Source organism: Prionailurus bengalensis, chromosome C1 (assembly GCF_016509475.1).
Source record: "Prionailurus bengalensis isolate Pbe53 chromosome C1, Fcat_Pben_1.1_paternal_pri, whole genome shotgun sequence".
Lineage (NCBI taxonomy): Eukaryota > Metazoa > Chordata > Mammalia > Carnivora > Felidae > Prionailurus > Prionailurus bengalensis.
Window position 1 is genome coordinate 22782140 of NC_057345.1, and position 15220 is coordinate 22797359.

Below are 15220 nucleotides of genomic sequence, written 5' to 3' on the forward strand. Positions count from 1 at the left end.
CCACAGGGCTTGGGGCCCCACCAGGGCCTCAGAAGGGGTGTGGAGGGTGAGGAGTCCCTGATGCTTAAGCTTCTTTAGTCTCTGGCAAGGCCACCTGTGTCTGCAGTGTTCTCATGGGGGAGGAAGATGGTCTGATCACTGGGCTGCTGAACAGAGAAAATAGCAGACTCTGGGGGCAGGGAGGAAGCCGGGAGCCAGTGAGAGGGCTGAGTGGAGGCTCTCCAGGCTGGCAATGGTGGAGGTGAACAATTCGGGGGGCATTTGGGACGTGCTGATCTGGGGATGGAGAAGGGAGGCCTTGAGTAGGATCTCTATCATGTCTACTGTTTGACATCTCCCTTCCTCCCATGTTCTCCGGGGACTGAGGCGTAGGCATGCCTCCCTCCCTGTGCACCATGGCTCCTCACACAGAACCAGAGCCTCACCCCTGCCACCGTGAGTGCAACCGGGGGGGACCAACAGGACATCAATCAATAATGACTCAAAGGGGCGGCCAGGCCCCAGCAAAGCCGGAGGGGAGACCTCGTTCCGCGCGCAGGAGAGAAGACATTGCCGGCGCATTGGGACCCAGGTTCTCCGTGATAATAATTGTCCTTCCAGCTGGACACTGACCCCCGGAGGCTGGACGGATTTCAAAATAGAGTTGATGGCAGTGGGGAAACTCTGCCTCTCACGCCCCAGCCGAGAATAAAGGTATTTTCATAAGGCATATTGGTCGCATTGTTGAAGGAGGAAAGAGAGCTCGGCAAGGCTGACCGAGTGGAAGGTGGGTGCCCCTGCATTTGGGCTGAAGTTGGGGGTCATCGGTGCCCATGAGTGGCCTCTGTCAGCTTTGAAGGCACTGCTCTTCCCACGTTGGACCCGTGGCCAGGGCCACCTGTGCTGAACCCATGCACCCACTGAGTCCATACGGGCTGGGCCAGGCACGGGGTGGAGGGATGAGGCCAGCACAGGACGGGCGATGTGAGGGGCACCGGGCCGGGGAAGATGGCCCCCAGAGACATGGGTAATGTTTGTTCTGGTTTGATTTAGGATGGAAACTCACTGAAAACAGCAAAAAAAAAAAAAAAAAAAACCAAAAAAAAAAACCAATGAAAATCTGGAGGGAAAAAAACAACGACAAACCTATCTTTCATGATACAAGTAGAACCAAAGGCTGAGTGGTTGGGGATCAGAAGGTTAAGGCCAGTGGGGCAGTTTTAGATTGGGAGGAAAATCTGTGCCTCGTTGACAGGCTGACTGCTCCAGATTAAACTGTGTCTCCCCCAAAGCCATATTCATGCTGAAGGGCTAACCCCCAGCACCTCAGAACGTGACCTTATTTGGAGGGAGGGTTGTTGCTGCGGTCATCAAGTTAAAATGAGGTCCTCAGAATGGGCTTCCGTCCGGAATGACCGGTGTCCTCAGCTAAAGGGCGATCCCGGGACAGACACCTGCAGGGCGAGTGCCGTGCGAAGCTGAAGGCAGCTATGGGGGTGATTCATTACAAGCCAAAGGACGCCAAAGGTGGCCAGGAGCCTGCCAGGAGATGGAAGAGGCTGAGACAGATTCTCCTCACAGCCTCACAAGGAGCCAAGTCAAGCAGCACCTTGACCTCGGACTTGCAGCCTCCAGGCCTGGGAGATGGTAAACGGCTGTTGCTTGAGCCACCCGGTGTGGTGCTGGCATGCAGCCCTAGCAAACGAACACGGGGACAGTGGATGGCAGACGTGAAGGAGGTCAGGAAGGTGGCCAGGCAGACGCTGGGGAAGAACATTCCAGGCGGTGGAACAGCCAGTGCAGAGAGCCAGGCAGAGGGACTGCTTCAGAGGCCATGGTGGGGGTACAGTCCACGGGCCACTGTGCACCTATGGGCTCCACACTGAGTGCAATGGGGAGCCACAGCAGGATGTGGGCCTCCCATCCTCACAGGCTCGCCCCGCTCGCAGGGTCAAGAAGAACGCATGGGTGAGGGGGGAGCAAGGGAACCAGGCAGGGGAGGGGTCTACCATTACTGTGATGCAGGAGAGAACGATGGTGCCGTGGGCCCCGGAGGCGCAAGCCAGGAGATGACAGGGGTCAGGCCCTGGGCCTGGGCTGAGAGAGGAGCCCCCAGGGTTGGGGGTGGGGTGGGGACATGGAGTAAGAGGTGACCGCACCGCTTCGGGTCTTATCCACTCACGGGACGGAATCATTGAGCTCTAGTCAGGAAAGGCGAAACCTCACCTCCACGGTCCTTGAAGAGCTGGCGGTGACCTTTTGATCAGAGAGAGGACAGGTGAGTTCACGAGACTCAGTTCTGCAGGTCAGCATGGCGGGGTGATGAGCCGACCCAGCAGCAGGCTGGCAAGCCAATGACACTCTCCACTCCTGGTCCCCTGGGAAAGACGCCTGACCTGGAGACCTACTGGGTTTTCCGGGAACACAACCCCCTCCTTGCCCTGGAAGTGGAGACAGGCCTCCAGGGCATGGGAAATAATGCCTTTGCTCTGCAGGTGTCTGAGGCAATGAACCCAAATCGAACTTAAAGACAACTCAGCTCCCTCCCCTCCCCCCCCCCCACCATAGATGGCTGCCCCACCGGAGTGGCGACCGGTCACACAGGAGCCCCGCATAGCAAGTGCCTCCCTGCTAACAAGACAAATGGGACACAAGCAAAAGAGAGAAGAAATCACCCGTTATGAGGGATTACCCGAGACCCGGGGCGGGGTGAGAAACTACCCAAGCAAAGCTGAAACCAGAACCGAAAGCATCGAGGTTCAAAGCCAATTATCAATGGAGGTCACCGGGTGAGAGAAGAGAAGAGTAATGAGCGGCCGTCCCTCTTTGGAGACAGATGGGACAAAAGAAGGCCTTGCAGAGGTGAATGTCACCTGACAACCAGCCAGAAGATCCATCAGAACTGGAACGACGTCCACCAGCGAAATGGAGAATCCGCTTCGGGAAATCACTCAAGTGAAACCAGGAAAACCCCAAGTGGTAACGACAAACATGGTGGGGATGAGGGACGTGGAAGGCGGAGCAAGGAGGTGTGGGGCGTGCACGGTGTTGCTGAGGAACAGAACACACGCACACGGAGTGTTCAGAGAATTCTACCGTGTTCTGCTGCTCCCGCCTACGTCTCATGGGCACCTGCTTTGTGGCAGGCGCTGGACCAGGAGTTCAGAGGCCAAGTCAGCTTTGGGCCAGCTATCGGCAAGCAATGCACGTGGTTTGAAGAAAACAGGCGACATGCTAAACATCAAATTGGAATGGCTTCCGGGGAGGGTGGGCTCGTTCAGTGAGTCCTGTGTCAGACACTGCGGGGTGTGTGTGTGTGTGTGTGTGTGTGTGTGTGTGTGATTGGAGGCTGGGAGTTCTTCCCAACCAACAAATGATGGAGGCAGAATTCAAAGCCAAGGGGGTCTGCTGCCCAGTTCATCCTCTTTGTCCTTGAACGTGCTGCCTCCAGCCTCACATCCCCTCTGTAAGGGAGGCACTGACGACGATAAATCCTGGCTGTCTTGCCATAAGGGCTCGTCACGAGGGGTCTGGGTCTCACTGGGGTGGGGAGGGGACAGGACCTGTACTTGTGGGATGGGCGCAGGTGTATGAAAACTGTCAAGAGACGGTTTTCGAGCCCAGGAGGGGGGCTTGGAGGAGCCATGGGCTCATTCGTGGAGCAAACTCACACCAAGGCAAAAGCCATTTGCAGGTTGAACAAGGGAGCGTCTCTCACACCACAGGCCGGGGGACCAGGATATGCCGAGAGACCGACCAGGACCACGGCACCGTGGGAGGGAGCAGTGGTGAGAGGGGACAAGAGCTCAGTCCCTGGATTCCACAGTCATTACTAGGCTGAGGAAGGAACCCGGGGGGACACTGTCAGAGTGGCCTCAGGGAAGGAGACAGAAACCAGGTGGGCAGACGGAAAGGGGAGGGCCAGGAGAGCAGGGGCCACAGAAGCCAAGGCAAAGGGTGGGGAAGAGGCCTCAGGTTCCAGGAAGCTGTGGGCCAGAGTGAGGACTCGGGGGTGAGAAGTCATAACGAAGAAGGCAGTTGCAGCAGGAGGGTGGGGACAGAAGGCACTTTGCAAGAGGTTCAGGAGCAGGTGGGGGGTGAACAAGCAGGGCTTCCCGAGGAGCGGGGGCCCCAGCACTTGGGCACCAGCCCTCCACCCCAGCCCACCTCCCCGGCATGTCCCCTACCACCTGCCACAGTGGGACAAGCCTGCACCCCACTCCCCACTCCCGCTCCTGAACAGCCAACTTTGCACCTCTGTGCTGGGCTCTCGCGCCCTCCAGCCTTCTCACCACCTAATCTCGTATCAGAACCCAGAACCTTAGTATTGGAAGAGACCCTAAAACTTGCTCAGTGATCATCTCTTTTATGCCACATCCAAAGAAACTGAGGGTCAGAGAACAGGGCGGCACATACCAGCTCACACGGGTAGGTCGGTCATCCGTTGTCATAGTGCGGCTGCACAGCAAACCCACCCAAACTCTCTGACTTAAGACAGTGGTCATTTCTTTTCACCGTGTCTGTGGGGCGGCCGCTATGGCCCTGCTGATCTCAGTTAGGCTGGGTCAGGTTGGTTCCATGAGTTTCTCATTCCTCTGAGACCCGCAGTCCAGCCAAGGCATGATCTCCTTATAGGGTCTGCAGAAGCACAAGAGGGCAAGATCGGCCACATGCATTTAAAACCTATGCCTGGGGCGCCTGGGTGGCTCAGTCGATTAAGCGTCTGCTTTCAGCTCAGGTCGTGATCTCACAGTTCGTGTGTTCGAGTCCCGCGTCGGGCTCTGTGCTGACAGCTCAGAGCCTGGAGCCTGCTTCGGATTCTGTGTCTCCTTCTCTCTCTGCCCCTCCCCTGCTCCTATTCTCTCCCTCTTTGTCTCTCTCTCTCAAAAACAAGTGAAACATTAAAAAAAATTAAAACCTATGCCCAAGTCACATCTGCTAACATTCCATTGGCCAAAGGGAGCCATACGACCAAGCCCAAAGTCAAAGAGCCGTTAGTCCACATCACGCACAACGTTGCTACACGAAGCACTCTCATAAAACAACCAGACCGACGTGCTCACTGCCCAAATGGGCAATCCGCAAAAGGAGATTCAAATAGCCAACAAACAGATGAAAAGATGTTTAATTTCTCCGCTAATCAAAGAAAGGCGTATCCAAAGAGAGGCTTGCTTTCCACTCATCAGAAAGATAAAGATTAAGGGAATCGACAGACCCACTTAACTTATTGGAAAATGGGCACCCTCGTGCACCAATGACGACAGGCGCTAATTGATTCAAGCTTTTCAGGAAGGCAGGTCGGCAACGTGTGTCAAAATGTAAAATCAGTGTGCCTTTTATCCCGGTAATCTCACTCCCAAGGAATTTCTTGATGGAGGCGGTCACACACACTAACAAAAAAGAGGCATGCTGTGGCGGTTCATTGGAGGATGGTTTACTTTGTGAGATCAAAGAGCCGTAAACAGGGAATCGATTTGTTAAATGAGTACAATGGGATACAATGCGATGACCTAAAGTAACGTCATTTCGGGGGCGCCTGGGTGGCTCGGTCAGTTGAACGCCGACTTCGGCTCAGGTCACGATCTCACAGTTTGTGAGTTCGAGCCCCGCATCGGGTTCCGTGCTGACAGCTCGGAGCCCGGAGCCTGCTTCGGATTCTGTGTCTCCCTCTCTCTCTGCCCCTCCCTCACTGGAGCTCTGAATCTCTGTCTCTCAAGAATAAAATAAAAAACATTAAAAAACATTTTTAAATAATGTCATTCTGTAACTAGTGAACGGAAAAGTGATCCATAGCACCTTGTTGAAGGAAAACAGAAAGTAGGTATGAACCCAGAAACTCATTTATTGGTATGAAGAAATATAAAAAAGGATCTGGGCCGAAATCTTAGCAATGGGTCTACTTCGGTGATGGGACTCAGGGAAATTTCTACTTCTTTATACTTTTCCCTAATGTTTGAAGTGTTTATCATAAAACATATACTATTTTATAAAGATAAAACTTGAAATGGGGCACCTGGGTGGCTCAGTCGGTTGAGCGTCCGGCTTCGACTCAGGTCATGATCTCATGGTTCATGGGTTCAAGCCCCACATCGGGTTCTGTGCTGACAGCTCGGAGCCTGGAGCCTGCTTTGGATTCTGGGTCTCCCTCTCTCTCTGCCCCTCCCCCACTCAATGCTCTGTCTTGCTCTGTCTCAAAAATAAATACAAACATTAAAAAAAAAAATTTAAGGGGCGCCTGGGTGGCGCAGTCGGTTAAGCGTCCGACTTCAGCCAGGTCACAATCTCACGGTCCGTGAGTTTGAGCCCCGCGTCAGGCTCTGGGCTGATGGCTCAGAGCCTGGAGCCTGCTTCCGATTCTGTGTCTCCCTCTCTCTGCCCCTCCCCCGTTCATGCTCGGTCTCTCTCTGTCCCAAAAATAAATAAATGTTGAAAAAAAAAATTAAAAAAAAAAATTTAAAAGGCACCTGGGTGGTTCAGTCGGTTAAGCGTCCAACTTCCGCTCAGGTCATGATCTCACAGTCTGTGAGTTCGAGCCCCGCGTCAGGCTCTGTGCTGACAGCTCGGAGCCTGGAGCCTGCTTCAGATTCTGTGCCTTCCTCTCTCTCTGCCCCAACCCACTCACATTCTGTCTCTGTCTCTCTCAAAAATAAATAAACATCAAAAAAAATTATAAAAAAAGATAAAAAAGATAAAAGTTGAAATGAAATGAAACTAGTTTAAACATTTTGCTCTGAAAACAACCTAGAAGAACGACTATGATAATAACTCACACTAGATTTTAAACAGAAAAATAACTATCTTTACCATTATCTTTTTAGTTGGTTTTCCATTAACTTACACAGAATGATTTAAAAATGTAACTTCATTATCCCTGCTTTGGGATTTAATAGAAGTTTTAATTTTACCATATATTTTGAAAGTGCTTTATTTAATGCTCTTTATTTTGGGGGGGCAGATGCTGTCTGCCAATCACTTAGAGGTCAGAAGCTATCACTTCTGACCCGTTTCTGCCTGGTGATCATATTCTAAGCATAGTTGCTGATGTACAAGGACTTGACTAGAACCCAAGAGTTCACAAGTGAGCGAGCTTTAGCAAGACTTACACGATAGAAGGTCCAAGAAACGATAGAAGGCATCAAGAAATAAATCTAGTAAACTACGTGCAAGATCTTTAAGGGGGAAATTATAAAACGTTATTGAAGGACATAAAAGAAAATCTGAATACTGGGAGAGATATAGCTATTGGTCAGGAAAGACCGCTAATCTAAAAGATGTCACTCACCCCTCAAGCTAATCAGTAAATGCGATACAATTACAATGTGTAAAATACCCACAGAGCTTCAGGAGAAACATGACAGTCTGAATCAAAGCTGGTAGGGGAAATAATTTTGAAGAACAAAAATGACTTACCCTCCCAACACCAAGATTTACGGTAAAGCTCTCGCATTTCAGATCCTGGGGTGTTTGCATAGCATAAGGCAAAGAGGCCAATGGAGAGACAGAAATGGACTTAGATGCACACGGGAGCTCCAAAGACAGCAGAGGAGGTGTTGCAGAGAAGAGGGGAAAGATAGATGGCGCAGTAAATAGTACTGGGAAATTGGCTGTATGTAGGGGGAAATGTTTATGTCTTACACAAATGGTAACTGTATAAAGTCAAACTTTACCGTGAAAACTGCAAGAAATAAAACTGAAAAAAATTAAGAAAGTGTCTTTGTGACTTTGAGTAGAAAAGAATTTCTTTTTTTTAATGTTTATTTTTTAGAGAGAAAAAGACAGAATGTGAACGGGGGAGGGGCAGAGAGAGAGGGAGACACAGAAACCAAAGCAGGCCCCAGGCTCTGAGCCATCAGCACAGAGCCTGACGCAGGGCTCGAACTTGTGAACCGTGATATCATCACCTGAGCTGAAGTCGAACGCTTAACCTGCTGAGCCACCCAGGCTCCCTGAGTGGGAAAGAATTTCTTAAACAAAATGCACAAAAGCACAAACCACAAAGGAAGGAAATAAGAGGATGGAATACAATACAAAATAAAATTAAAAGCTTCTCTGTCATAAAAGACCCTTTAGTCAAAACTTAAAGAGAAAGACAAGACTTAGAGGAAAGGACATATTTGCCATGCATATCATCAATTAAGAATTATCATCCAGGATATGTAAAAGAAATCCTACAAATGGTAAGAACATGACAAGTTACGCAAAAGAAAAGCATACACAGAGAAAACAGAAACGGGTGGCCAATGATCAAGAGATGCTCAGCCACCTTACTAGAAATCAGAGGGATGCAAATTCAACTAATATGGAGCTGTCATCTCACATTCTCATGCATGGCAGGTGGAAATGTAAATTGTTGCAAACACCGTGAGTCTTGGCAACATCCCCTGAAGTTGCAGACACCCCGTACTCAGAGACTCAGCAGCTCCAAGGCTAGGAATAAACCACAGAGAAGCTCAGGCACATGGGCACCAGGAGACGCGGGCAGGCGCATTCCTGCACCACCGTGCATAGTAGTGACAAGGTAACAGCCTAAACATCCATCCCTAGAAACATGGCTGTATAAACTGTGATGTTATCAGAAAAGGGAAAACTAAAAGGCAGTTAACATCAGTGGATTCTGTCTGCAGATATCAACACGCATGAATCTTCTCCACACCATGGTGAGTGGAAGACGCGTGTGGCAAGAGGCCACGTATGTACCGGTATAGAACAGTGGCCATGGGGGCAGCTTCGAGCCCCAGCACCAGCACTTCTGGCCAGAGGTTCTCGTCCATGCTACCTTAACTTTTCTGTTCCTCGGTTTCCTCACTGGGGATAAGAACATGACGTGGTGAGTAGTGAACAGATTACTGCATACAAACAAGGAAGAATGGAGCTTGGTGCACAATTCGCACGTGGCCAAACATTAGCTGTTTTGGAGACCTACGTATATGATACCTTAGAAATAGTGGTTACCTCTGTGGATGGAGGATGGGGAATGGGATTGGCTTCGGCGCTCAACTGCACCTGAGACACGGTGTTTCTTTAAAATCAATAAAAATAGTGACCCTGGGTGAGTCCGTCGGCTGAGCATCTACTCTTGATACTGGCTCGGGTCATGATCTTCCGGTTCGTGTGATTGAGCCCTATGTCAGGCTCTGTGCTGACAATGTGGAGCCTGCTTGGGATTCTCTCTCTCCCTCTCTCTCTGGCCCTCCCCCACCCATGTGCGCTCTCTCTTTCTCCCTCAAAATAAATAAATAAACAAGTTTAAAATAAAATAAAATAAAATAAAGTAAGAATAAAAAAGGATAAACAGGTAGCATAAGAGAGCTCCTTCATGGCGATTCAAAATTTTGTATCTTGATCATGGTGGCCATTCTATGAATCCACGCACGTGGTAAAACCGCACAGAACTTCACACGTGCAACACACATACAAACCCACATAAATGAATGCATGCAAGAATTGTAAAATCTGAATAAAGTCTGGAGTCTAGCTAGTAGGATCATGCCAGCGTTGGTTGGATCCCTGGTTTTGGTGTTACGCTATAGTTAAGTGAGAAGTACAGTTGGGGTAGCTGAGTAGAGGGTACAAAGGACCTCTGTGTTATTTTTGCACCTTCTTGTGAGTCTATAGTTATTTCAAGGTTAAAAGCTATTTCAAAATAAGGGAGAAGAAAAAAGAAATCTGAGGTAGATAAGCAAACTTGAAAATATGTTTGTGGTGGGGGGACGGTGGTGCCTGGATGGCTCAGTCGGCTAAGCATCTGACTTCGGCTCAGGTCATGGTCTCACACGCAGCTCATGGGCTCGAGCCCTGCGACGAGCTCTGTGCTGACAGCTCAGAGCCTGGAGTCTGTTTCTGTTGCTCTGTCTCTCTCTCTCTCTCTCTCTCTGCCCCTCCCCTGCTCCCGCTCTGTCTCTCTCGGTCTCGCAAAACTGAATAGACGTTAAAATATGTTTGTTGGGTATTTGAGTATTTGCAGCGGTAATAATATAAAAGTAATTATTTATACATTCCCTTATGTTCGGAGATGTATATATACATCAACAACGTGGTGGTGTGGGTGCTATTATCATTGCCTTATTACAGATAATGAAGCTAATATGCAGAGAGGTTAAGTAACTCACTCGTGATCCCACAGCTCACACATTACCACAGTGGGTTCCAACCCAAGCTGTCTAGCCCCTGAGTCAGGGCTCTTAACTGCTTGCTACGCTGTACCACCTCTCTGTTTTTTATTCCGTATAATTCTCTGTGATTTACTATTTATTTACTATTTTTTTACTATAATTCTCTGTGTATTTACTATTTACTCTGTGATTTACTCTGTGATTTACAGTTTTTAAAAAAATATATATTTTTTAACATTTATTCATCTTTGAGAGACAGAAAGAGACAGAGCATGAGCGGGGAAGGAGCAGAGAGAGGGAGACACAGAATCGGAAGCAGGCTCCAGGCTCCGAGCTGTCAGCACAGAGCCCGACGCGGGGCTTGAACTCACGGACCGTGAGATCGTGACCTGAGCCGAAGTCGGACGCTCAACCACCTGAGCCACCCGGGCGCCCCAACCCAGTTTTTTTAAAAACAAACAAAAAAAAATTAGAGAACATTTTTTCAAGGTAGGAATGAATAATAAACCTGCTGTACAGAGTACCTGTAAGAACGAGTTCAGGGATACTTTAAGAGAGACGTCAAGTCTGAGGGATGTCATTAGGGTGTCAGTCTCACTTTGTAAAGTCACACTGTGCACCACACTCTACAGTCTACAACACGCTACAGTGCCCAACGCCTTTCTGGCATCGTGTCATCTGGCAACTGGGAGAGGCCCGCCTCGGGCCCACTTCATGGCTAAGGGGACTGAGCCCTGGAGCGGCACTTGGACCTGGGTTTGCATGAGGACGGAGCCTCTCTGGTCTTAGCTGCTCACTGCAACGCCTCTCGGTGAGAGTGAGTCTTTGAGGGGTGGGGGTGGGCCACACTGTCCCCAGCGCCTGGGATTTCTATCACCACAAGGCCTCCAGCTGCAGAGAGACTGGTCCCACATCCTGGGACGGGCTAGCAGAGACTGGGTAGGAAGCCAGCCCTTGGCCCCCAGACAGACCGCTGCCGTGGACCATCGTCACTCCTGAGCTCCAGGTGGGGTCGGCTGAGGCCTTCATCTGGACCGCGGGAGAACGCGACTGCCCCCTCGCCCCCACCCGGTCCTGCTTCCCTCCCTGCCTTGCACAGGTGTGGAGCCCAGGGTGCTTCCTAACACACGCCCTTCACGTTGAGCTGCCCCCCATCCGCTCCCCGGGGCACCAGAGGGGTCCCAGGAGACCTGGGGACATCTGAGGAGGCCAGGTGAGGCATGAGGGCCTCCAGGGCTCCCCCCTCCTGGGGCAGAAGCAGAGCTGGGTGGCGAGAACACCGTGAAGCTGCATCAGGAGGGCTGGAGAGAGACAGCCTGGCCCCGATGTGCCTTTCCAAGGCTTCGTGTCCTGCCCGCCAAGTGAGTGGGCAGAGGTGGCCCTCGCCAGGGTTCGGATTATTTTTAGCCCCGGTGCCTCCTGGACAGAATCAAGCACTTGAAGCGTTTTTGCTGTGTTGCCCCTGTGGTTCTGCACTGCAGAATTTTGTGAACGGGCTTGAATCTGCTTTTTCTCCCTTTCTCTATTTGTAACTCCTGTCTCCAGCCGTGAGAAGCCGGGGCTCTCATTATCCCCCTGTTGGAAACCAATCTTCTGCCACACACTTCGCTGCCGCCTCCGCATGGCCACCCCCCAGCTGGGCTCCCATCTGAACCCTCTGTCTCCCCGTGTGGACGCTTCTACCCCGCGTCGGGTGATGGGCTTCCTGCTTGCGGCGGGCACTTAATCATTGTTCACCGGATCAATGAGCGAGCGAACGAATGGAGGGCTGGAGGTCGATTACACGGACCCCCAGCGCGATGCTCATGGTGGATCATAATCATTATATTAGTATTAAATGAACAAATAGGTACGGGAAGAACCGTAGAGCCCAGAAACTCCTAATTTATCACGAATCAGGCATCAAGCTTATTTTTCATGCATCTGTGAACAATGTTTCACTGAACCATTTGAAAGCATCAGCAGGATTACGGATGGCAAGTCTGTCCTATTCATATTCATAAATTCATAAATTCATAGCCCCCGAGTTGACTTCCGTGATGAAATAGAACCAGGAGGAAAAGACTCACGTGGTATGAGAGGAAGGTCAAGGTCAGAAGAGGACTTTTGGCCTACGCTACAGGTAGCCATGAAAATCAGTAGCACAACTTCTGTGGAGGGCCGTCCGAAAGCAAGAAAATGATAACATATATTTTTTAATTTATTTATTTATTTTGAGAGAGAGAGAGAGAGAGAGAGAGAGAGAGAGAGAGAAAATCCCAAGCAGCCTCTGAAGCCCAGAGCCTGACATGGGCCTCAACCCCACGAACCATGAGCTCACGACCTGAGCCAAAACCGAAAGTCAGATGCTTAACTGACCGAGCCACCCAGGTGCCCCAGTAAAATGACAATAAATGATTGAGTTTTTCTTCCGCATGGACACAGTAACCCCAGGAGGTGAGTATCATCGTCATCTCTCTTTTCCAGAGGAAGAAACTGAGTTTCGTAAGTGGGGTTGAGTCTAGTTCCCTCTTCCTCTTATTTGAAACCCCTTTCTCTGACAATGAGACCCTGGCTGCCATTTTCCTTAACGTATTTATTGACATGGTTGGAGAGATGGAATCTTTTTGCCCGGTGTCATTCAGCTTCCTGGTGGAGCAGATCGGCAGATGCCTCCAGAGTGTTTCGTTTGAAAAGTCCACTTCCAGGAAATGCTCTTATGGGGGTGATCATGGTCCATGGGGTCCCACGTGCTTCAACTGAATGGCGCATGTCCCATGGACTGTCCTTGTATGTGACCCCGACATCTTAGGCACCGATTGCCTGTCAATCAGAGGGTTTCAGAGCTCCCAGCATTTCCTCTCTCTCTGGGTGAGGCTGAAGACATTTCTCTGGGACCCCAGTCACCGGGTCCACAGCCCTGTGCCACAGAGTGATGGCAACCCCTCCGCAGACAGGAAGCTGGTCATGCCAGCCTCCCCCTGGCCCAGCCAAGCAGCCCATGGCGGGTCCGATGATCTTTGCTCAGCCGCCAAGGCCATGGCTCAGTGTCACAGCCCGTAGCTGCCCCTCTGCACTTGTGGAAGGTTGAGTCACCCCTAGGAATAAAGGGCTGGGAGGAGGTCTATTACTCAGACTGAAGGGATCTGCTTTGCAGGCAGGCCAAGGGTGGCGAAGGGACAGAAAGGCAGCTGGGCCTGAAAAGGCAGCCAAGGCTGCCTTGTGAGGTAAGGTGAGGCAGGAAGGGCCTGTCTGCCCATCATAGAGACAGGTGTGAGGAGAACACAGGGGCCAAACCCCCAGCCTACCCCGTGCAGGAGCAGGGACATGGAACCTGACACGCTTCCCCACAGGAGGACGGGATGTTGGCTTCCCTTCTCACCTCACCGGCTTTCGTTTGTGAGACATTTAAGGAGGCACATTCTGCAAGTACTCTGAGATTTCTCCACTCCGCACTCCCCACAGAACATCATATGCCTTTCGCGTGTGTATTTTCTCTTCTAAAATGTCAAGTAGCTCTTTTCTAGAAGTACTGAACAGAGATCACAACGACTGAGAGGATAATTTTATCCCATTTAGAGGCAACCTGGCAAAAGTGGGAGTTAACAGGCCCACTTGGAGGCCTCACTCCTCACCCGTTTGCCCTCCAGGCCCCTGCCCTCCTGCTCCCCTTCCCACGCCTCAGAGGCACCCCGGAGCTCCCCACCCTGAGGGGATTCATGCGTCCACCAGGGCCCTCGCCAAGGCCTTCCTTCCAGAAATCCAGCTCCCACGCTCCCCTGGGCCGAGGTGAGTTGTCAATTAAAAGGCTTCAGTTGTCTGGAAAAATAAAGAAAATGGAAGCTCCCCAAGCCTTGATGTGCGCTGCTAACTGCAGCTGCCTGGTGGCAACATCTAAGAAATCCTTTGTGCCTTGCAGTCCCCAGGCTCTTTGGTGCCACCTGCGAAGATTCTGGGCTCTAGCGGGTCAGCAGGGACAGTTCAAAGCAAAGATGGCCGACATGGTGGCCTCTGATGTGGAGCTCCGCTCAAAAGGGCATCTCATTCCTAGGGGGGTTGGGGCTGGAGAGAGAGACACCAGCTTCCTGGGGTCTTTGTTACCTGGGCTTCAGGCTTCTGAAGCATTTATAGGTCAGAGATAGTCAAATACCAATAATTTCATCTTGTTTCACTAATGCATACCTCGTTTCAACTCCACAAGAGCTCTGTGAGGTAGACATGATCCCTGTTTTATAGAAAAGGGGTCTTTGATGCTGTCCCTGCCATCTTTCCTGCCCTCTTAAATCAGCTCTTCACTTTGCCCTGTTCCCTGGTCTGGCCGTGCCCATGATCACCTGCTTCCTCTGCTCAGACTACTAGCAGCCTCTCTCCAGAACTCCTGTTCCTTACCCCTCATCTATTCTACAGATATTTATTGCCAAACTGCTATGTGTTGGGTTTGTATTAAAAACTCCAAATGAGACGGTGAAGAGCTTGTGGGGCATCTGGGTGGCTCAGTGAGTTAAGCGTCTGACTCTTGGTTTCGGCTCAGGTCATGATCTCACGGTTCATGAGTTTGAGCCCCACGTCGAGCTCTGCACAGCTGGTGTGGAGCCTGCTTGGGATTCTCTCCCTACCCTCTTCTCTGTCCTACCCCCCCAAATAAATAAATAAGCTTAAAAAAGAACTTAGCCACCAGTATAGACAAAGGATGTTTATGTGACTTCAACGATACGTATTCAGCAAAAGATTTTTTTTTTAAGGGAAAAGATAGTGGTTTAAAGAAGGAAAGCCATTTTGCCCAACACCCTACCAATTGTGGTGGCATGGGCTGACTTCACAGCCTGGGCCATGTCAGATGTGACACTAAGCACCGGCCAGGTGCAAAAGATGAGGGTGGAGCCAGGGTGCGAGAAGGCAGTCTGGTTAGAGGGAATGATGTAGGCGACATGGGCTGGAGCATCACGTGGGGAGCAGCTACCCGGGGTGAGCACAGTAAAGGGGAGAGAGGGAGTTGTAGGGGACATGAAGTGAAGGTTTATCCAGATAAACTTTATCCTGGAAACCAGAAGTGTTTGCTGGCATGCCACCCTTGAGGTGCCTTGGGAGTCAGAATAGGGGTGAGGGGAGGGTGGGTGTAAGCAGCCTCAGACCCCCTTGGAGAAACCCTG

The 15220-nt window shown here is 50.8% G+C and overlaps 1 long non-coding RNA gene across 1 annotated transcript; it reads right to left on the reverse strand.

Moving 5' to 3' along the window:
• Positions 1–1108: 1108 nt before the first annotated feature.
• LOC122479565 lies at positions 1109–3010 on the reverse strand. Its single transcript, XR_006296362.1, has 2 exons — positions 2853–3010; positions 1109–2235 (listed from the first exon to the last, which is right to left on the reverse strand). It is a non-coding gene; the product is annotated as an uncharacterized LOC122479565 (long non-coding RNA).
• Between the last annotated feature and the right edge of the window lie 12210 nt (positions 3011–15220).